Below are 23748 nucleotides of genomic sequence, written 5' to 3' on the forward strand. Positions count from 1 at the left end.
GGTATCTATGTTGACAAATGTAAAACATTTATTCACATTGTTATATAATATTCCCTTGTGTGAATAAATATGCCACAAGCTATCCATTCTGCTATTTATGGATAGTTGTGTTCCCACTTTCACTTCAGTGAATATCTTATTATGTGTTTTATTGTATGTATGTCAGTGATCTTAAGCTATGCACTAAACTCTTGGCCATTCTTCACATTAAGTTAGTCATGCTCTCACCTTTGAGCAATTGCTCTATTTCCTCTGCTGGAATGCCCTTCTCCTTGACTACCTAAGTCACCGTTTTCAAGTCTTTGCTCAAATGTCACATTCTCTGAAGTTGTGTGAGATTGGCTCTGACTGCACTATATCCTGGCATAACTGGTAACACTTTTTTTTAAACTATTTTTTTTGCATGACCCCTATTTTTACTTGTTTTGATTATAGTTTATCTCCCCTACTGCTACTATAATGTTGCTGTTGTGAATGTGATCTTCTATTTTTAAGAAAGAGAGAGAAAGGGGGGGGCAGAGGGACAGGGAGAGAGAATCTCAAGTAGAATCCATGCCCAGCACAGTGGCCCATGTGGGGTTCAGTCCCACAATCTTGAGATCATGACAAGCCAAAATCAAGAATAAGACACTAAACCCACTGAGACACCCAGGTTCCCTGGATATAATCGTTTTGATGGTATATTTTCTGTATGAATATAGATAAAGTTCAAGAATTTAATTGAGATGTATGTGTATACACACACACACACACACACACACACATATATATATATATATATATATATATATATATATTACTTTTTTGATTTTATTTGATTTTATTGATCTTTTATCTAACTTCCTTGCTGGAGTCAATCATTCAATTCTTAATTCTAATAACACATCTGTAGATTTTCTTAGAATGTTTATGTAATCATATTGTTAGTGAATAACAATTTTGATTCTTACTTTTTAACCTCATTACCTACCAAATTTTTTTTTATCAATACAATGTTAAAAAGAAGTGGTCAGAGAAGACATACTAATAATGTTGACAGTAATTGCCTACATTTTCACCATTAAGTATGAGAAATACTATGCCTTTTGATAAATTTTCTTTATTAAAGAATGTTTCTTTCCATATCTAGTTTGTTAAGATGTCTTAACAATAAGAAGTGTTACATGTAAAAGTTTTTTTATATATATATTTTATTTATTTATTTGAGAGAGAGAGAGAAAAGGAGAGGGAAAAGCAGGCTCCAGGGCTTGATCCCAGGACCCTGGGATCATGACCTGAGCTGAAGGCAGACACTTAACCAGCCACCCAGGTGCCCCATAAAAGGAAGTTTTTAAATGTAACCACTGAAATGATAGTATTTTCCTCTGGCAAATTTTATATTTATATACTTTATATGAAATTATGCATATTAATTTTATATCATTATATCTAATATTATATACAAATTAACCCCAATGGATCACAGAATTAAATGTAAAATCTTATAGTATAGGGATTCCTGGGTGGGTCAGTCAGTTAAGTGTTTGCCTTCAGCTCAGGTCATCGTTCCAGGGTCCTGGGATGGAGTTCTGCATCAGGCACCTTGCTCAGTGAGGAACCTACTTCTCCCTCTGCCTGCTGCTCCCCCTGCTTGTGTGTGCTCTCTCTCTCTCTGACAAATAAATCTTTTTTTAAAAAGCATAATATAAAACTTTAAGTAGAAAACATAGGAGAAAAAAATGTGATGTTAGATTAGGCAATTAATTCCTACCTTCCACACTAAAGGAAAGATATAATTTAGAAATCATACGATTCACTCATAAGTGGAACATAAGGAATAGTATGGAAGACCATGGGGGCAGGGAAGGAAACTGAAGGGGAGGTATCAGAGAGGGAGACAAACTGTGAGAGACTATGGACCCTAGGAAATAAACTGAGGGTTTTGGAGGGGAGGGAGATGATGGATAGGGTAGCTCCATGATGGGTATTAAGGTGGAAATGTGTTGTGATGAGCACTGAGTGTTATACACAACTGTTGAATCATTGAAGTATCAAAAATTAATGATGTACTATATGGCGGATAACTGAACATGATAAAAAATCAAAATAAAATAAAATAAGAAATCATAAACTGGGGATGCCTGGGTGGCTTAGTCAATTAGGCATTGGTCTTTAGCTCAGGTCATGATCCCAGGGTACTGGGATGGAGTCCCACCTAGGGTTCTTGGTCAGTAGGGAGACTGCTTCTCCCTCTGCCTGCTCTGCCTGCTCTACCTCCTCCTTCCCCTGCCTGTGAGCTCTCTCTCTCTCTCTCTCTCTCTGACAAAATAAACAAACAAATAAATAAATAAATAAAATATTTTAAAAGATCATAAATTAGACTTTATAAAAAGCAAATGAAATTTTGCTCTTTGAAAACAATATTGTTTCATTTTTAGTGTATAAGAAAGCAACTGATTTCTGTGCATTAGTTTTTATATCCTGCCACATTACTGAATTGCTGTATGAGATCTAGTAATTTGGGGGTGGAGACTTTTGGGTTTTCCACATAGAATATCACGTCATCTGCAAAGAGAGAGAGAGTTTGACCTCTTTGCCAATTTGAATACCTTTTATTTATTTTTGTTGTCTGATTGCTGTTTCTAGGACTTCTACTACAATGTTGAACAATAGTGGTGAGAGTAGGCATCCCTCTCATGTTCCTGATCTCAGTGGGAAGGCTCTCAGTTTTTCCCCATTGAGAATGATATTTGCTATGGGTTTTATTAAGGTAAGGAATAGTGCCTGTATCCCTATACTCTGAGGAGTTTTAATCAGGAAAGAATGCTATATTTTGTCAAATGTTTTTTTCTGCATCAATTGAGAGGCCCATGTGGTTCTGGTCTCTTCTCTTATTTATGTGTTCTATCACATTGATTGATTTCCAAATGTTGAACCACTCTTTCATCCCAGGGATAAATCCCACTTGGTCATGTTGAATAATCATTTTATGTACTGTTGGATGCTATTGGCTAGGATCTTGTTGAGAATCTTGGCATCCATATTCATCAGGGATATTGGTCTGAAATTCTTTTTTTTTTTAAGATTTTATGTATTTATTGGACAGAGATCACAAATAGGCAGAGAGGCAGGCAGAGAGAGGAGGAAGCAGGCTCCCTACTGAGCAGAGAGCCCGATGTGGGGCTCAATCCCAGAACCCTGGGATCATGACCTGAGCCGAAGGCAGAGGCTTTAACCCACTGAGCCACGCTGGTGCCCTGGTCTGAATTTCTTTCTGATGGGGTCTTTGCCTGGTTTGGAGATCAAGGTAGTGCTGGCCTCATAGAAAGAGTGGAAATTTTCCTTCTGTTTCTATTTTGTGAAACAGCTTCAGGACAATAGGTATTACTTCTTTGAATGTTTGGTAGAATTCCCCAGGGAGTCCCCTGGGTCCTGGACTCTTGTTTTTTGGGAGGTTTTTGATCACTGCTTCAATCACATTACTAGATATTGGTCTAGTCAGGTTGTCAATTTCTTCCTGTTTCAGTCTTGGAAGTTTATAAGTTTCCAGGGTAGCATCCATTTCTTTTAGGTTGCTTAAATTATTGGCATATAACTGTTGATAATAATTTCTGATGATTACTCCTATTCCTGTAGTGTTAGTTATGGTCTTTCCCCTTTAATTCATAATTTTATTAATTTGGGTCCTGTCTCTTTTCTTTTGGATAAGTCTGGCCAGTGGTTTATTGATCTTATTAATTCTTTCAAAGAACCAGCTTCTAGGTTTGTTAATATGTACTACTGGTTTCTAATTCATTGATCTCTGTTCACACTTAATTATTTCCCTTTATGTGCATGGGTTAGGATTAATTTGTTGTTGATTCTCCAGATCTTTCAGATGTAAAGATAGTTTGTGTATTTGGGATTTTTCTATTTTTTTGAGTGAGGCTTGTATGGCTATGAATTTCACTCTTAGGACCACCTTTGTCATATCCCTTAGGTTTTGAATCAATGTTGAAGGGGAGAAATCAGAGTGGGAATAGAACCATGAGAGACTATGGACTCTGGGAAACAAAAAGAGCATTTTAGAAGAGAGGGTTGTGGGAAGATGGGTGAGCCTAGTGATGGGTATTAAGGAGGACACAGATTGCATGGAACACTCAGTGTTATAGGCAAACAATAAGTCATGCAGCACTACATCATAAACAAATGATGTACTGTATGGTGACTAACAACACAATGAAAAAAAAAAAAAGAAAACACTATTGAGATAATAAAACTATAAGCCACAACCTAGGAGAAAATAACTGTGAATCACATTTCTGACAAAGGATATGTATTAAAAATGTGCAAAGCTCAACACAAGAAACAAATAACACGATTTTTAAAAGGGCAAAATAACAGAAGACCTACTTCTCCTAAGAAATATATAGATGAGAAATGAGGATAATAAAATGGTACTTAACATGACTAGTTATCAGAAAATGGCAAAATAAAACCATGTTCAGATACCACTAGACACCAGAGTAGCATTAAAAAAAAAAAAAAAGGGAAAAAAACGAAAAATAAGAAAACACCAAGTGCTGGAAACAATATGAAGCAATTGAAACTCTCATACATTGCTACTGGTTATGCAAAATGGTATAGTTACTTTGAAAATGTTTGTCAGTATCTTATAAAGTTGTATGAACACCTACCATACTACCCAGAAAGCCTACACCTTGATATTTCTCTTTGAGGAATGAAAACCAATATTACATAAAACTTATATGTGAATGTGAAGATAGAGGCACAGTAGGACGACCCTAGGTTCATCTCATCCTTTGAACACAACTAGGTAATTATCAAATAATTCTGATTACCCAAGAGATTGACCTGAGGATTGATAGAAAAAAAAAATAAAAACCTGCACGACTAGAGGTAAATAAGAGGCCACATTGAAGGAAGGAGGAAGTGTGGAGATGTGATTTGGAGGAGAAATGGATCATGAGTCCTGTGGAGGGGGAGGGAGCCCTGGTCACAGAGAGAGGTAAAAGAGAGAGGAAGACATAGGGAAATGCACAAGAACACTTTTCCAAAGCCATTGGATGGGAAAATCAGAGGGTCTGATTTCGTGAGTTTTTGCAACCAAATTGAAGAATGGAATTTTAATGGTCAGCAGGCTTGGCTGGGATAGAGCCCCAGTGGTGCTTCCCTACTCCTGAGACAAAGCAGGCAAAGAACCCAGGGGCAGATGACAGGATATGAGGAATTCCTGGGGCACACAATGTGTGTGTGGGGGATTATTCCATCTTCATAGAGATCCCTCTCTGGAGACAGAAGAGCTAGAAGGTGTCATTTCCCTCCACCACCTATAAGCATAGACAGAGTCTCCTACCAAGGGCAACTTGGCCCTGACACTGGCTGCCTTGTCTGCTTGTTCTAAGTTTCACATCCCTGTGCTCTGGTACACTTGGCATTTTTGGGAAAACCTCTCTTGGTCCCAATAGGGTAAGACCAGCCCCCAGAAGACCAGTGCAGGCCATTGTCCACACCATGTCCCTAAAGCCTGAAGTTTTAAAAGTCAGCAGGCTTGCCTAGGATAGAGCCCAGAAGGCACTGCACTGCTCCTGGAAGGAAGGAAGACAAACAATCAAGATGCAGACAGTGTGAAATGGCAATCAAAAAAATCCCTAGGCCGGCGATTCACAGACCTGTACCCCTGGGGATAAAAATATATGTTTATAAAAAATAAAAAATTTAAAAAAAATCCCTAGGGACACATGGAGGAAGATTATTCCCTCTTCTGGGAGCACTTTCTCAAGAGCAGTAAGACCCATTTCTAGGGACAAAGGAGCTGGCTGGTGCCATTTACCTTCCTATCTCTCAGTATAAATGCAGAAATGCCTATAGTAAATACAACAGCACAGAACAGTAGCTGCCTAATCCACTTATACCAAGTCTGATGCCTCTTATACTCTGCCAGTATTTCTCTTCTCAAGCAAGTGTGCCTCATTCAAAGTGATGCATGAACTGCAGTGTTTATAGCACCAGTATCAACAATATCCAAATTGTCAAAAGAGCTCAAATGCCCATCAACTGATGAGTGGATAAAGAACAGGTAGTATACATGTACAATGGAATATTACTCAGCCATCAAAAAGGATGAAATCTTGCCATTTGCTATGATGTGGATGGAGATAGGAAGTATGCTAAGCAAAATAAGTCAGTTAGTGAAAGAAAAACACCATATGATTCTATTTATACGTGGAATTTAAGAAACAAAACAAAGAAACATAAGGGGGGAAGAGAGAGGACAACCAAGAAACAGAGGGGAAGTGAGTGGGGTGATGGGTTAAAAAAGTCATGGAGATTAAGAAAGACATTTGTTATTATGATCACTGGGTGTTGTACCTAAGTGATGAATCACTAAATACTACACCTTCAACTAATATTGCACTGAATCTTAAATAACTTGAAGTTAAATAAAAACTAGGAAGAAAAAAAACTTAGAAGAATAAAAATCTTGTATGTGGATGTATACAGCAGCTTTATTCATAATCTCCAAAATTCAGAGGCGATAAATACGTCCTTCATTAGGTGGATGAATGGCAACCTCCAGTGCATCCATACAATGGAATACTATTCAATGTAAAAAGGAATTAGATATCAAGTCATACCAAAACATGAATGTATCTTAAATATATTTTGATAAATGAAATGAGCCGGGACCCAAGGACTGCATTTTTTATGATTCTAGAAACTACTTCTGAAATAATGGTTTATAATAATTAATTATAGATGAAGTTTGCCTAATAACATTAAATTGAGCCTAAGATATTTTTGTAGTAGTTTGCTGCTGTTAACAATTCCACCATTCCTGACTCTTTGATAGCTTTAAGATTAAGTCCTGGGAGATTCAAATAAATTTATATATTGTCAAGGAGGCCCTCTGACTATCATATTTTAAATTCAATTGTTAAGTAATCATTCACAATCTGTCACTGTCTTTCTCCAATACATGAATAAGCCATAGGGTCTACCTATTTCATATCCCACCCCACCTTACTCTACCTACATCCCTTTCCACATCCCCATAAATCTTTAAGATACCTGAGATATTGCATCAACTAGTGTGTTCCCTTCTATAAATATTTTTTGAAGTGTGAGTACAAAGTATCTTTTTGTAGTACCACTGTTAAACGTTTTAACAATTGTTCCACTACTGTACTTAACAAGGGACTGTTTTCCCTCAATCGTAAATGGTGAAGTCTTTCCCAACATCTTAATGGTGGTTAAACAAGAACCGAAATCTCGTTTTAGAGTCTGCTCCCTAAGAACCCTTCCCGCACCTACTGTTACTGCTTCCATTTCCCTGAAAGAAGAATCTGAGGTGACTTATTGTAGAATTTGGAGGGGAAAACACTGTTAGGGAGGAAGGAAAGTAGGATTGAGCAGAATGTTAAAATGTGATACAGGGTTAAGCTTTCAGAAATGTCCCAAATTGAGGCAGGAGGATCAGGCTTTTGCACCCTAGCATCAGGAGTCTTTAGATGTAAGCTGACCCCAAGGAGGGTCATTTATTTTGACCAAAGCAGCTACCTTGAAACAAGGGTAATTCTCAGAGAACCACTCAGCAGGTACAACTCCTAGCACCTGGTGTAATGAGTGATTCAGTTCTGAAAGGGAGACCTTATCAGTTGTATTATACTGGTGATACCTCAAGTGGGTAACAAACTACTCTGAGCAAAACATTTTCATTTTGCAAAATTTAAGGTGCCATAAAAAGCAGGCATCATTCTCTGCAGATCTTATAATTATTATTGACTCCATAATGATTACCACTGTATTGTTTGATTTCCCAGAGTTTTACCCTCCATATGTAGCTTATTTCAATTAATCATAGGTAAAGGCTTAAGCAGATGTGAGGTCCCAGCATGCCAGAGGTTACCATTTCATTTCTCATCAGAATTGAGTCTTTATTTCATTCAGAGGGTGGACAGGAAAAATGCGAAATCTCATGCTAGGGGTCTATCTTTAGGAAACACTTCCCCCACAAATTATATTAGCCCAAATTACATAGAATATAGAACCTGAGACAATGATTAAGTGGTATGTCTTATTAAGGAAGCAGAATCCCAGGATAGTACGAGTGAACAACAACAACAACAACAAAGAGAAAGAAAGAAATAGGGAAGTAGGGGAAACCATACAAAGTGATACAGTAATGTGCTAACCTCCATTTCATGAAAAGCCCCCAAGAGACATTGCTGGTCATTTGGCTGATAGTTTAACTTAGTCACCCAGGAGGACTCTGAAGCTGATCATGGGATCCTGCTTTCCATTGGCCAAAATTTATCCCACAGGGAGTGAATTCACCTGTGCTTCCAAATGGCACCATGCAATACCACCAGTGCATACTCAGGAAGTTAAATTTCAGTAAAAGTCACAAATTCAGGCTATGTGGTTATCAACATGGCTGTATCACATCAGTAAAAAGAAGACCCTTCTGAAATGATTTAAGTGTCCCTAAGATGCAGAATCATATAGGTCCAAGAAAAATTGGCCATTGCATCACTGCATTAACTAACTGAAGTTCCAGAAGACTATGGCACTGAGGGTATGGAGGCACAGAAGTTGTGGACCATGCAATAAGTAATTAGGGTTTATCCAAAGAATCCAAGGTTAAATGAATATAAAGAAAAATAATTTCATTCAAATTGATATAATCCAACACATACTGAACAAACAAGCAGATTAACACTTTTATCTAAGCAGAAGTCTGAGAGAAAATTCTGGAAAAACAAATTAAAAACATAAATTATTGCACAATTTATTGAAATCCCTGATATGAATGATTGTAGAAAAGAATGTAACTGTGCCACTATAATAATGAATAATTTTGTTGCAATAAAAGGTGTGCCTTTGTTCCTGCTTTCTCTTGCAATCCAAGAGAAACATATTTGGAGGGAAGATGAATTTCTTTTAGGCAAAGTAAGCAGAAACTTCACACATTCAAATCTCCTTATTTAATAAAAATATAATTATAGACAAGAATGCAATTTCAGATGCAATTTAGTAAGTATGCAAAGCACAAGATTTTTGATAGTATTTATACATGAGAAAATACAAACAATAGTATGGAAAATACATAGCCATCTTTACAATAATGCTAATATGAATTAAAATGAAGATGCCATGATAAATTTGTTAAAATAAAAAAGTCAATCAACATATATGAATAAAAATCAATAGTGCTAAGGCTTTGGGAAAACAGTCCCATATTGATGGTTACACTATAAATTAGAAAAATTTTGAATAAAATATATTAAACTGTACCAAGAACCATCAAACTATTTCTATAATTTGATGGAACCACTATACAATTATAATAAGCAATAACAAAATGGTACAATGGCTCAACGATGATAAAAGTAAACTGTTTCACAGCGTTCCTGCAAATTGTCATACTGGACCCAGATTGTATTGATCTTTTTTTTTTAAGATTTTATTTATTTATTTGACAGAGAGAAAAGAAGAGCATAAGCAAGGGGAATGGCAAGCAGAGGGAGAAGCAGGCTCCCCACTGAAAAGGGAGCCTGAATGCAGGGCTAGATTCCACAACCCTGGGATCATGACCTGAGCCAAAGGCAGACACTTAACCAACTGAGTCACCCAGGCACTCCCAGACTGTATTCATCTTGATGTTACACTGTCTTCACTACACAGCTTCCAATGTCACCATGCTCATTTGCATGCAGCTTTGCATCCAGCTAACAGATGGGGAAAGAGCACGAGTGGGGGTCATATAGGAGGTTTTAAATGACCTAGAAATGGAACATTTTGTTTATACTTGATTCTGTTATTTACAATTCAATCACGGACCACACCCAACTGGGAATGAGGCTGAGGGAACATACATTATGTGCTAAGAAAGAAAAAAAAAAGTGGATCTGGTGAACCAGTTACTTTTTCACTTTTTTCACCACAACTGATGCCAAGAAAATAACCCAGAAAGGCATAAAGAGTATTTTTTATAAAGGTGTACCTGGCAGTGATTTTAATAAGATGAGTATCAGAACTTTCTCTTCCCTCACTAGAATATAAGTTCTATGAGGACAGGGTTTTTGTAGACTTGGTTTATTGCAATACTCTGTATTTGGAATAATGCCTGAAATTTTGTATGAATTTTTTAATTGAATAAAAACTGACTCAACTTATCAGTAGCAAAATAAACCCAACAAAGAGAGTGAGGAATTTGATACTACAGCAATATAGACTGTGGTTGCTAATGGTAGTAGGTGATGGAATTAAGTTCAGGCAAGTATGCAGAACTTGACTTCAAGAAGAAGTTGCAGAAATAAATGATGGTATAGACAATCAGACAATTCTTTTCAAGGAGATAGAGTAAGTTGTAACAAATATTTGGTTATAAATTGCAGACTGCACAAAGTCATAGAGGAACCTATTAGAAGCTCTTGCTAAATCTATGGCAGGCTGCAGTTCATTGAGAAAACATCAATTGTTAACAAAACTGGTAAGACTAAGACCTAAATAGTAGGTAAATTTTATCTTACTGTTATTTTTCAGTTTTAATAATTTTGACATCTTACATTTGTAAATTTAAGGTATACAGTGTGTTACTTTAATATGTTTAGGTAATATGATTGCCACTGAAGCAATATTTACCACATTAAATCATTAAAGTAATATTTTCTTGTCTGTATTTATTACACTGTGTATTAGGTCCCTATGGCTTATTTACTCTTTGTTACAAGTTTGAACCCTGAACACAACTAAGCATCATGGAGAAGCAAATAAAAATTATAACGAAAGATCACCTCACACCTGTTAGAATGGCTATCACCAAGAAGAGAAGAGACAAGTGCTGGTGAGGTTATAGTGAAAAAGTAGTAGGTAAACTTTTAATTTGGAAATTCAGGCACTGGAGATGATCCAGGAACTGAAATCATGGAACCAGAAGACAAGCTTATAACTAAGCCTGAAATAAAGTTAATTTGACTCTAAACTTAAATCCGTAATTGATCCATAAATTTAAGATGAGTACAACTCAGTCAATGTGAGTTTAAAGCTCTGGTATAGGTTTTTCGGAAATATCAGCTAGGGCACAATGTGTTCTATTATAGCAACAACATAAAATAATTAATGTGGAGTGGATAAGCAGACTATGAAGTATCATGATATACATCATGATATAATAGTCTGTGTCAAATAAAAATGACAATAGCAGAGAGCCCTGAGCAGCTCCACCGCTGCTGCCGGCCTAGTTACCATCACACCCCGGGAGAGGCTGAGACCCAGCAGCTGCCCTCCGCCCCACTCCCGCCGCCCCCGCTCTCAGGGCTGCAGACACAAAGTCCGGCACCGCTGGCAACGTTGCAGGGAGCGACGGCCCTGTTGGCCTCACATTGGTGGCGCCTGCTGGCGGGGACAAGAAGGTCATCGCAACAAAGTTTTGGGGAACAGTAAAATGGTTCAATGTAAGAAACGGATATGGTTTCATCAACAGGAATGACACCAAGGAAGATGTATTTGTACACCAGACTGCCATAAAGAATAACCCCAGGAAGTACCTTCGCAGTGTAGGAGATGGAGAGACTGTGGAGTTTGATGTTGTTGAAGGAGAAAAGGGTGGGGAGGAAGCAAATGTGACAGGCCCTGGTGGAGTTCCAGTGCAAGGCAGTAAATACGTAGCAGACCTTCACCATTATAGATGCTATCCACGTCCCAGGGGTCCTCCACGGAATTACCAGCAAAATTACCAGAATAGTGAGAGTGGGGAAAAGAACGAGGGGACGGAAAGTTCTCCCGAGGCCAGGCCCAACAGCGCCGGCCCTACTGCAGGCGACGGTTCCCACCTTACTACATGAGGAGACCCTATGGGCGTCGACCACAGCGTTCCAACCCTCCAGTGCAGGGAGAAGTGATGGAAGGTGCTGACAACCAGGGTGCAGGAGAACAAGGTAGACCAGTGAGACAGAATATGTATTGGGGTGATAGACCACAATTCCACAGGGGTCCTCCTAGCCAAAGACAACCTAGAGAGGATGGCAACGAGGAGGAAAATCAAGGAGATGAGACCCAGGGTCAGCAGCCACCTCAATGTCAGTACCGCCACAACTTCAATTACCGACACAGACCCCCAGAAAACCCTAAACCACAAGATGACAAAGAGACAAAAGCAGCCGATCCACCAGCTGAGAATTCTTCTGTTCCCGAGGCTGAGCAGGGCGGGGCTGAGTAAATGCCGGCTTACCATCTCTACCATCATCCGGTTTAGTCATCCAACACGAAGAAATGAAGATGAAATTCCAGCAATAAGAAATGAACAAAAGATTGGAGCTGAAGACCTTAAGTGCTTGCTTTTTGCCCATTGACCAGATAAACAGAACTATCTGCATTATCTATGCAGCATGAGGTTTTTATTATTTTTACCTAAAGACGTCTCTTTTTGGTAATGACAAAGGTGTTTTTTAAGGAGAAAAAAAAAAGCCTGTTTTTTCTCAATACACCCTTAAAGGTTTTTAAATTGTTTCATATCTGGTCAAGTTGAGATTTTTAAGAACCTCATTTTTAATTTGTAATAAGAGTTTACAATTTGATTTTTTCAAAAGTCAACAAACGGCAAGCACCCGTTAATAAAGCTCTTAAACAATTTTTAAAAATGACAATAGCAGAGAGTATCTAGCACATAAAAATATGTGTGTAAAATAATGTTCAATAGAAAAGAACAAACTACAAAAAATGTACACAGACTTTACTTATGTTTAAATGCATCCATACGTGGACAGCTGGGTAGCTCAGTCAGTTGTCTGACTCTTGATTTTGGTTCAGGTCATGATCTCAGGGTCATGGGATCAAGCCCTGCATTGGGCTCTGTGTTTAGCATGGAGTCTACTTGAGATTCTCTCTCCCTCTGTCCCCCTATTCTCTCTGTTTCTCAAATAAATAAATAATCTTAAAAAATAATAAATGCATAAGTATTGACAAAAACAAAAAATTGAATTTATATAAAAATGTTTAATATTAATAAAATTAAAATCTACTTTAATAATAGTAGTAATAAAATGTCTAAAAATATGTAAATATAGTTTCCGTTCTGGAAATAAAATGATTTTTTTCTCTTTATTTTTCTGAAGTGATTTATACAAATTATTATGTATAACTTTGGTCAATTCACTTTGTGATTCATGCATTTGTAGGTTTTTGTTCTATCACAATGCACATAAGAAATAGGTGTCTGAGAAGAGACAGTGTTTGTTCTGTTTTTTAATCTAACCACTAAAAATAAAAATGCTTTGTGATCCTTAGATTATTTAAGATTAGTATCTTTTAAGGATACTATTAATGCACTCAAAATATTCTTTTTTTAATATTTTATTTATTTGAGAGAGAGACAGTGAGAGAGAGCATGAGAGGGGAGAAAGTCAGAGGGAGAAGCAGACTCCCCACGGAGCTGGGGGCCAGATGTGGGATCCCAGGATCATGACTCAAGCTCAAGAAAGTTGCTTCAACAACTGAGCCACACAGGTACCCACACTCAAAATATTCCTGAAGGATATAGTGATGTTTTGTTTTATTGATGATATAGATAAGTTGTAACTTCTCTTTTTCTTTTTTATCAGTGTTGATGCAATTTTATTAATTGTTTTGCCCTTTACAAAAAAATGCTTTTGGTTTCAATGATTTATCTTGTTTTACTGCTTTTAGTTTTATTGATTTCTGTTCTCATCATTATTATTTATTTCCTTCTGTTTCCTTTAGCTTATTTTGCTCTTCTTTTTCTAGTTCCTAGAAAAATGTACATAGATTTTAATTAAATTATTGATTTAAGACCTCTCTTCATTTCTTTCTTTCTTTTTTTTTTACGATTTATTTATTATTTCTCAGAAGGAGAGAGCGCACAAGCAGGGGGAGTGGCAGCAGAGAAGGCAGAGAGAGAAGCAAACTCCCTTCTGAGCAAGGGATCTGAGGCTGGACTCCATGCCAGGAACCCGGGACTGTGACCTAAGCCGAAGACAGATGCTTAACCAACAGAGCCACTCATTTGGTCTTATAAATTTACCTCTCTGCACTCCTTTAGATAGGTCTCAAATATTTTGATATACCATATTTTCGTTTTCATTCACATCAATGTATTTTTATCCCCTTTCAGTCTTATTTGACCCATAACTATTTTAGGAGTGTGTTATTTAATTTCCAAATGTTTGGTTATGTTCCTCTTCTGTTTCTCTTATCGATTTAAAATTTGATTCCATAAAGAACACATTTTGTATTATTTTAATGATTTTAAATTAGTTTGTTTATTACACTGGTGAATGATTTTAAATTTAAATTTGTTTGTTTATTATCTTGGTGAATGTTCCATGGGCATTTGGGGAAAAAAAAGTGTATTTTGCTGTTGGATGACATGTTCCATGTATGTCAGTGTGAACATGTTGGTTCATTTTGTTGTTCATATCTTCTGCATGTTTTCTGATTTTTTTTGTCCAACAGTCACATCAGCTGCTGAGAATGCTTTGTCATAGTTGTCAACTATAATTATAAATTTGACTCTTTTCAGTTTTATCAGTTTTTGTTTCATGTATTTGTATTCTAAGACTCCATTGTTCAATGCATTCATGTTTACAACTGCTATATCATCTTGGTGGATTGATCCTTTTATTATAATTTAATGTCTCTCTTTGTCTCTAGCAATTTTCTTTGCTCCAAGATAACCAATATGTATTTTAATATAGCAAGTTCTATTTTAATTTTTGTTTTTATGATATATATTTAAAAATCATTTTGTTTTCAACTTATTAACAATGTCATTCTACTTAAAGTGAATTTTCTGTAGACACATATAGTTAGGCCATGTTGTTTTTATGCATTTTGACATTTTTTGTCTTTTATTTGCTGCATTTACAGTTTAAGTAATTGTTGATATGTTAGGACTTAGGTTTGCCATTTTATTACTTGCTTTGTATTTGTTTCCTCTGTTTACTCTTCCTTTCTTTTTTGTTCCTTACTTTCCTATGAGTTACAGGAACATTTTGAATTCCATCCTTTTATTTTCTCTTTTATTTATTTACTCTTTGTTTTTTTCTTTCTCTTATTCAAGTTTAATTAACATACAGTGTTATATTAGTTTCAGGTGTACAATGTAATGATTCAACAATTCCATAGATTTACTCAGTGCTTGTCTAAGTGTACTCCTAACTTCCTTTATTCATTTCACCTATTTCGCTGCCCACATTCCTTCTGGCAACCCAAATTTCCTTTTGAGGTATTTATAATATTTTGAGCGTATCCCTTTGTCTACTTATCTTAGTAGTTGCTCTACATATTAGAAATTATATATGTAACTTATCCTAGTATACTGATATCAATATTTTATCACTTTATATGAAAGGAGCCAATTAGGCCCCTTTAATCTACCCATTTAAAAATATAAGTATCTTAAATATTTCTTTTTTTTAATTTTTTTTTTATTTTCAGCATAACAGTATTCATTGTTTTTGCACCACATCCAGTGCTCCATGCAATATGTGCCCTCTCTAATACCCACCACCTGGTTCCCCCAACCTCCCACCCCCCACCCCTTCAAAACCCTCAGATTGTTTTTCAGAGTCCATAGTCTCTCATGGTTCACCTCCCCTTCCAATTTCCCTCAACTCCCTTTTCCTCTCTAACTCCCCTTGTCCTCCATGCTATTTGTTATGCTCCACAAATAAGTGAAACCATATGATAATTTACTCTCTCCACTTGACTTATTTCACTCAGCATAATCTCTTCCAGTCCCGTCCATGTTGCTACAAAAGGTGGGAATTCATCCTTTCTGATGGAGGCATAATACTCCATAGTGTATATGGACCACATCTTCCTTATCCATTCATCTGTTGAAGGGCATCTTGGTTCTTTCCACAGTTTGGCAACCATGGGCATTGCTGCTATAAACATTGGGGTACAGATGGCCCCTCTTTTCACTACATCTGTCTTTGGGGTAAATACCCAGGAGTGCAATGGCAGGGTCATAGGGAAGCTCTATTTTTTAATTTCTTGAGGAATCTCCACACTGTTCTCCAAAGTGGCTGCACCAACTTGCATTCCCATAAACAGTGTAAGAGGGTTAAATATTTCTTCTATATACACTGAGCACAACATCAGATGGTGTTATATATACACAGTTTCGGATTTTTGGTTTCAAGCATGAAATATGATTTAAAAGACTCAAGGAAAGAAAGATAGTCTATTTATATTAACTTACTTTTACCCATCCTGATGGTCTTCATTCATAACTGAAGTTTCAAACCTTCCTTTGTTATTTCTTTTCTGTTTAAAGACTATCTTTACCTATTATTTAAAAGTAGGTTTACTAGCAACAAAGTTTTGTAGTTGTGCTTCATTTGAGAATATCTTTATCCCCTCAGTATTCCTTAAATATGTTTTTATTGAATATAGTATTCTCAATTAATAGTTCTTTGTTTCAGTAAATACCATAAAAATAATGTGCTATTAACTCATGAACTTCATGGTTTCAGATGAGAAATCCATTGTTATTCTCATTGTTATTCCCCTACATGTAATGTTATTTCCCTCTGGAAGTGTTCAATATAGTTTTTTTCTTTAGTATTTAGATTTCAGAGTTTAATTATAGTATGTCCGGTGTGAATTTATTTAGGTTAATCCTGTTTGAGGTTCACTCAGATTCTTGAATTTGTGGGTTTATGTATTTTGCCAAATTTAGTAGTTTCAAGCCATTATTTCTTTGAATATTTTTCTCAGTCCTGTTCCTCCTCTCCACCAGAAGTTAGAAGATAAAGGCATCATATATTCACAGTGTTGAAAAGGAAAAATCTATAGCCAACAATACTATCTCCAGCAAGGCTATCATTCAGAATAGAGGGAGAGATAAAGAGTTTCCCAGACAAATAAAAGTTAAAGGAGTTCATGACCACTAAAAAAGCCCTACAAGAAATGTCAGAGGGTATTCTTTGAGTAGAAGGAGAGTCTAGAAATAAGAGTAAGGAAGTTAGGAAACACAAAAGTATTAAAAGTAAATATCTGTAAAAATCAGTCAAGAGACTCACAAAATTAAAAAAAAATAATAATAAATTATAGCACCATACACTTAAAATATGGGGAGAAGAGGAGTAAAGAGTGGGTTCAAACTTAAGTGACCATCAACTTAAGAAAGACTGCTATATGTAGAAAATGTTATATACAAAACTAATGGTAACCACAAATAATAAAAAAAAAACAGTGATATATATGCAAGAAATAAATCCAAGCATATCACTAAAGAAAGCCAACGTATGATGAGAGAAGAGAACAAGAGAAGAAAGAAACAGAGAAGATCCACAAAACCAAATCCCCTGTAGCCCAGAAATAAATCCCACTTGAATCATGGTGAATAATTATTCTAATTTACTATGAATTCAATTTGTTAGTATTTTGTTGAGAATTTTTGCATCCGTATTCTTCAGGGATATTGGTCTGTAACTTTTGTTTTCAGTGTGGTTTTTGTTTGGTTTTGGAATCAAAGTAATGCTGGCATCATAGGATGAGTTTGGAAGTTTTTCTTCCATTTCAATTTCCTGGAACATTTTAAGAAAAGATATTAATTGTTCTTTATATGTTTGGTAGAATTCACCTGATAAGCCATCTAACATTGGACATTTTATTTTTCAGTAGATTTTTGATCACTGATTGAATTTCTTTGCTGTTAATTTAATTTGTTCAAATTCTTTATTTCTTTCTGTTTCAGTGTTAGTAGTTTGTATGTTTCTAGGAATTTATCCATTACTTCCCTGATACTTAGTCATTTATTTCTAAATTTTATTATTTCCCTTATTCTGCTGTATTTAAGCTTTAATTTTTCTTCCTTCTCTAGCTTCTTTAGTTGTAATATTAGGTTGTGTATTTGAGACTTGTCTTGCTTCTTAAGGTAGGTCTATTTTGCAATATAATTCCTTCTTTGGACTGCGTTTGCCGTATCCCAAATGTTTTAGACTGTCATGCTTTCATTTCCATTTGCTTGCATGTATTTTTTTTAATTTTTAAAAAATAATTTCCCTGGTTAAGCTATTTATTCTTTACTATGATGTTCTTTAACCTCCATGTATCTGTGGTCTTTCCAAAATTTTTTCTTGTGGTTAACTTCAGGTTTCAGAGCCCTATGGTCAGAAAATATGCATGGTATGATCTCAATCTTTTTGAACTTGTTGATGGATTATTTGTGACCCAGTACATGATCTATTTTGGAGGATGCTCCATGTGGACTTGAAAAGAATGTATATTCTATTGCTTTAGGATGAAATGTTCTGAATATATCTGTGAAGTCCTTCTGGTACAATGTGTCCTTCAAAGTCATTGTTTCCTTTTTGATTTTCTGCATAGATGATCTCTCCATTGCCGTATGTGGGGTGTTAAATTCTCCTACTATTATTGTATTATTATCAATATGTTTCCTTATGTTCACTAGTAATTGATTTATATATTTAAGTGCTCCCATGTTGGAGGCATAAGTATTTAAAAGTGATAGATTTTCTCATTGGATAGACCTCTTTATTATGATATAGAAGTCTTCTCCATCTCTTATTACTGTCTTTGGTTTAAAATCTAGGTCGTCTGATTTACATATGGCTACTCCAGCTTTTTTTTTTTTTTTTTTTGATGTCCATTAGCATGATAGATGGTTCTCCAACTCCTCACTTTGAATCTGTAAGCATCTTTAGGTCTAAAATGTGCCTCTTTTTGACAACATATTGATGGACCTACCTTTCTTTCTTTCTTTCTTTCTTTCTTTCTTTCTTTCTTTTTCTTTCTTTGTTCCTTTCTCTTTATTTTCCCATTCTGATACCCAGTGTCTTTTATTGGAACATTTATTCCATTTACATTCAGAGTGATCATTCATAGATACGAATTTAGTGTCATTGTGTTACCTGTAATGTTGGTATTTCTGGTCATGTTCTCTGTTTCTTTCTAGTCTTTGTTGCTTTTAGTCCTTCTTTCCCATTCACAGTGTCCCCTTTAGTATTTACTGCAGGGCTGATTTAGTGGTCACAAACTCCTTTATTTTTTGTTTCAGAAACTTTTTATCTGTCCTTCTACCCTGAATGACAGCCTTGCTGGATAAGGTATTCTTGGCTGCATATTTTTGTTTTCCCATTCAGCACATTGAATACATCATGCCACTCTCTAGCTTGCCAAGTTTCTGTGAAACTGATTTGTATTCCCTTGTATGTTAAGGATTTTATTTCCCTGGATGCTTTCAGGATTCTTTCCTCACCTGTGTAATTTGTGAATTTGACTATGTTATGTCTTGGTGTTGGCTTGCTTTTGTTGAATTTGGTGGAAGTTTTCCGTGCCTCTTGGATTTCAATGTCTGTTTCCTACCTCAGATTAGGGAAGTTTTCATTTATAATTAGCTCAAATAAACATTATGTCCCATTTCCCCTCTCTTCTTCTGGGACTTCTATGATAAGAAAGTTATTATGCTATAAAGGAGTCATTGATTTTCTTAAATATGCATGTGTGATCTAATACTTTTTCCTCTCTTCTTTTCAACTTCTTTATTTTCCATAATTTTATTTTCTGTATCACTGAGTCATTCCTCTGCTTTAGCCATCGTTGTTTTCATTTCATCCATTCAGTTTTGCATCTTGCTTATAGCATTTTTTAAATTTTAGCCTGAATATTTTTTAAATCTTTTATTTCTGCATTAAGGGATTCTCTAATATCTTCTATGCTTTTCTCTACACCCAACCAGTATCCTTACAGTTGTTATTTTAAATTCTGTTTCAGGCATCTTACATATATCTGTTCTGATTTAATCACTGGCCATATCTTCTTCCTCTTTTTTGGGGGGGATGAATATTTCATCTTGTCATTTTATCTAGGTTACTCTGTGTGTGTGTGTGTGTGTGTGTGTGTGTGTGTGTGTGTGTGTGTTATATTCCTGCTCCTGAGAGTAATGGCTATGTTAAGAGGTGCTATACTGTCCTGAGCCCTGGTGTTTCAGAAAGTATTTCAGAGTGTGCAATCTGCCCTTGTGTTTTGGCTACTCCTTCCTTCATGTCAGTCCTCTGCAGAGTTTCTCCTTGCCTGCAGTGGTGAGTGTTTGCCCACTGTGTGGTAAGTTTTGACTAGATATGTCCTATTTGCTTGTTAAAAGAAGCTAGATTCTATTTCTCCAGGAGTTGAAGTTTTGCAGCACTCTATGATCAGTAAGCTAGGTGTGTGCAAAAGGTTTATGGTGGTCTTCTGGGAGAGGAACCTCCTGAGGTGATTCCTAGGTGTACTTGTCCTAGTAAAGATGCACATTCAAGGCACAAGGTGGCAGGGCTTAGTGTCAGCAGCTCCAGCCTCCAGTGGGGGTGCTTTGTTACTAAAGTAGGTCAGTGCAGATGGGAGGGGGCAATAACATTGCTCCACTCTGTTGTCCCCAGAGCAGGAAGTTCACATCCACAAATCTTAAGGAAGCCTTCACAGAAGAGCAAATAATTTCCTCCTTTGTGTTCCTGTCACACAAAGGCACCCTGTCTTTGCCCAAGCTGTCTGTCTGCCAAACAGCAGAGTTCTCCTGTGTTTTGCCTCATGCACACAGCTGGATTTCAAAACTCCAAATTTTAGGGACCCAGGGTGGTATGGACCATCACTGATCCTCTAGGGGAGGGTCTCACTGTGCTGTGGTAGGTGGCAGTTTGTCCCAGGAGAGCAGGAGCACAACCATGCAACTTTTTGAGGTTTTTGAAAAAGTGCATCAAAAAGCTGGCACCAAGGTTTGCTACCCTCAGCAGGTTTTTTCTGTTCCTATTCTAACGAAGAGGGCAGCACATTGGTGGCCATCAGGTATTTTGTCTCTGGAGAGTCCATGCCACCTCTCCCAAATGCACTCCAAGAAGGGGAGTTGTTACTCCCTATGCCACCTGGTGATCCTCAGATACACTGTCTGTTCTTGGGCCTCCAAACCCCTTCCCCACAGGAGCACCACTATGTCTACCAGGCACAACCCTGGTGTCAGCACAGACTTCAAAAACGTCATACTTTGAGCTCTGCTATTTATAAAGACTTATAGTAGTTAGACCCTCTCCTTTTCACAGTTAAAGCTCTTTTGGGGTACAGTTTTTCTTGTGTAATCCCCTACAATATGGCTTTCTCTTCACTGCCCCACTTTTTGCTCCTATCTCTGTGATTAATTCTTCTTCCCCTATGCAGCACCATAATTCTTTTGTCCCTCAAGTCACCTCTCTGTAGCTCCTACCTTCCACTATGTCATTGTTTTTTTCCCTCTAGCTGTGCAGTTTGTTCTCTCAGTCTTTATATCAACTCTTGGATGTTCAGAATGATTTTATATTTGTCTGGCTGTGTTTGAGGGGTCCCCCTACTGCTCTGCCATCTTAACTCCTGAAATGCCAACTGAATATTACCCCCACCTTAAAAGACCACCAGAGACGTGAGTCAAAGCCAATCAGCAAGGGTCGTTTATTGCAGGTTCGAACCTGGACCTCTGTGGATTTGGTCAGGGGACCCCGCGCGAAAGCAGACAAAGCAATCTTACAGAAGCAGAACTGGCCGGTTAGCCCAAGCATGCGGAAAAAAAGCACTACCAGGATATTGAAGGCCTGGTTACTTATCAAGTAAAGACAATTGGGAGTCTCCTGGTGGAATGTTACATTCCTGCTATCAAGCATCCTTGTTAATGAGATTTAGGTTTAGAAGAAATTTAACTTTATTTACTTTTCCTTCTACCTCTGCCTCCTTCCGTTTTTCATGGAGGGGAGGGTGACATTAGGGCTATTGATAAGGTAACTTCTTTGTTGTAAATCTCAAGGACATTTGCAAACCAAGGGAGACTCCTACCTTGCAGGACTGTGATCTCTGCAAGTTAACTATTTATCATTTTATGGCAGTCAGGGGTGCCTGAGGAATGCTACACATATGGAGGGGAGCGGGTGAAGGGGGGGGTGCAAGGCGCCAGCTTTTGCTTTGTCCTCAGCCAGCCTCCTGCTCCTTCATTCCCCCCTGAACAACTTTGACCCTTAAATCTTTAAGGGGGTTGAAGGTGGAAGGTCTCATCTTCTATAACTTCTTCATGCTGAATAGGGGCGTAAGAGCTGTCCCTACCTACTGGGGTCGATATTGATCAGGGTAGGAATGTATAAGGGAGTTATGAAAGGTGGAGACAGCTGAATCCAGCGCTGACAGTGAAGAGGCGTCCTCGCGTGCGATAAAGATCGTCTGTCGTGGTGTAGTCATTGTAGCAATGGAGTCTCGGCACCAAGTAGAGAAACATGGAACAAAGCAACATATTAAGGTTAATAAGGCGATAAGAATAAGAACCCCGAAAAGGAGATTTGGCCATAGCCCTTCTCCAAGCCAGGAACTTAACCAATCACTAAAAGAGAGAGAGAGACCTTGTAGTGCCTTAATCTGGGCATTCATATCCTTTATAAGTCCTGTGACATTTTTGTGATAGTCTGGGATGTACACACAACATTCTGTTTTGATGATTGCACATGTGCCACCCTGGGCTGCTGTCAGGACATCTAAGGCCATCCTATTTTGTAGGACTGCCTTGCATATCTGTGACACTTCGGTATTAAGCAGGGAGATGCTATTTAGTGAATCATTGAGTGCCTTTGTAATATATTTATTAAGGGCTTCTACATGCCACATGACATCCTCTAGTCCCGCAGATGGAACAAAAATGGATGCTAAGTGATCATACCATTTAAAAGCAGATCATGTCCATCTTTGTTTCAAGTTGGGGAGATTAGCTGGAGTTGTAATGGTTTTAGTAATGCGCCCATGAATCCAGGCAAATCCTGAAGTACAGCGACCTATCCACCCTGGAGGAAGCCAGGCCCACAGGTTAGTTCCACATATCCAGTGGGTTCCATTCGGAGCTGGCCATCTGATGCCAGGTCGCCTTGCCCAGTCAGTAGCAAACCAGTCAGTAGCCTGGATTACTATTACTTGGGAACACATTTCTAGTGATAGCCATCCCAGATATCGTGTGTTCTTTGCCCAAGTATCACTAGTATGATTTCTTTGTTCCCAGCATAAAACTGCCTTTTGACTGAGCCTTCCAATCATGGGTGTAAGCCACAGATATGTATCCCAGATTTGATATATATCATCCTTAGTATAGCGATAAGGAGGGTTTCGTAACTTAGGCCCATATTTGATTGGGGAGTTATGGCTTGATAGCAATCCCCTTTCCTCCCAAATAGCTCCATGGGCATGTAGTACCAGGAAAGCATATTTGGAGTCAGTATAAATGTTAATTCTTAGGCTTTGGCAATTGCAAAGTGCTAGTGAGCACTATGGCATACCTAGCTGTTCTTTTTTTTTTTTTTTCTATGAAAACTACTGTCATCAGAAAACCAACTGTCAGTCGTATTTTTAACAGGGGCATCTTAAATCTGGACAAATAGAGTAAGCAAGATCAATAACCTCTTTTGCTCTATAGAGAAAGAAGTACAGGTCAGGTTCAGGCATACAGGTAACTAGGTTTAAAGTTTGAAAAGTTTTAAGTATTATTTCTGGCATATCTGTTAGTGTAGCCCAGTATTTAATAAGTTGGCCTCCATCATCCATTTGTGGCCTTTGGCTTCTAAGACAAATCTGGACCTGATGTGACATCATTACAGTCAAGGACTGTCCCATAGTGAGCTTTGAGGCTCTTTTATAGGAGGGCTGTTCCATAGTAAGCTTTGAGGCTCCTTTTATGAGGCCTGTTCTATGCTTATCTAAAGCATCTGTTTACAATTGCACCTCAACAGAGGTGGCCTCTAGGATAAA

The 23748-nt window shown here is 37.3% G+C and overlaps 1 pseudogene; it reads left to right on the forward strand.

Moving 5' to 3' along the window:
* Window positions 1-11175: 11175 nt before the first annotated feature.
* On the forward strand, window positions 11176-12462 carry LOC116582305 (annotated as a pseudogene).
* The last annotated feature ends 11286 nt before the right edge of the window (window positions 12463-23748 follow it).

The sequence above is a fragment of the Mustela erminea genome, chromosome X (genome assembly GCF_009829155.1).
Source record: "Mustela erminea isolate mMusErm1 chromosome X, mMusErm1.Pri, whole genome shotgun sequence".
In the NCBI taxonomy this organism is placed as follows: Eukaryota; Metazoa; Chordata; class Mammalia; order Carnivora; family Mustelidae; genus Mustela; species Mustela erminea.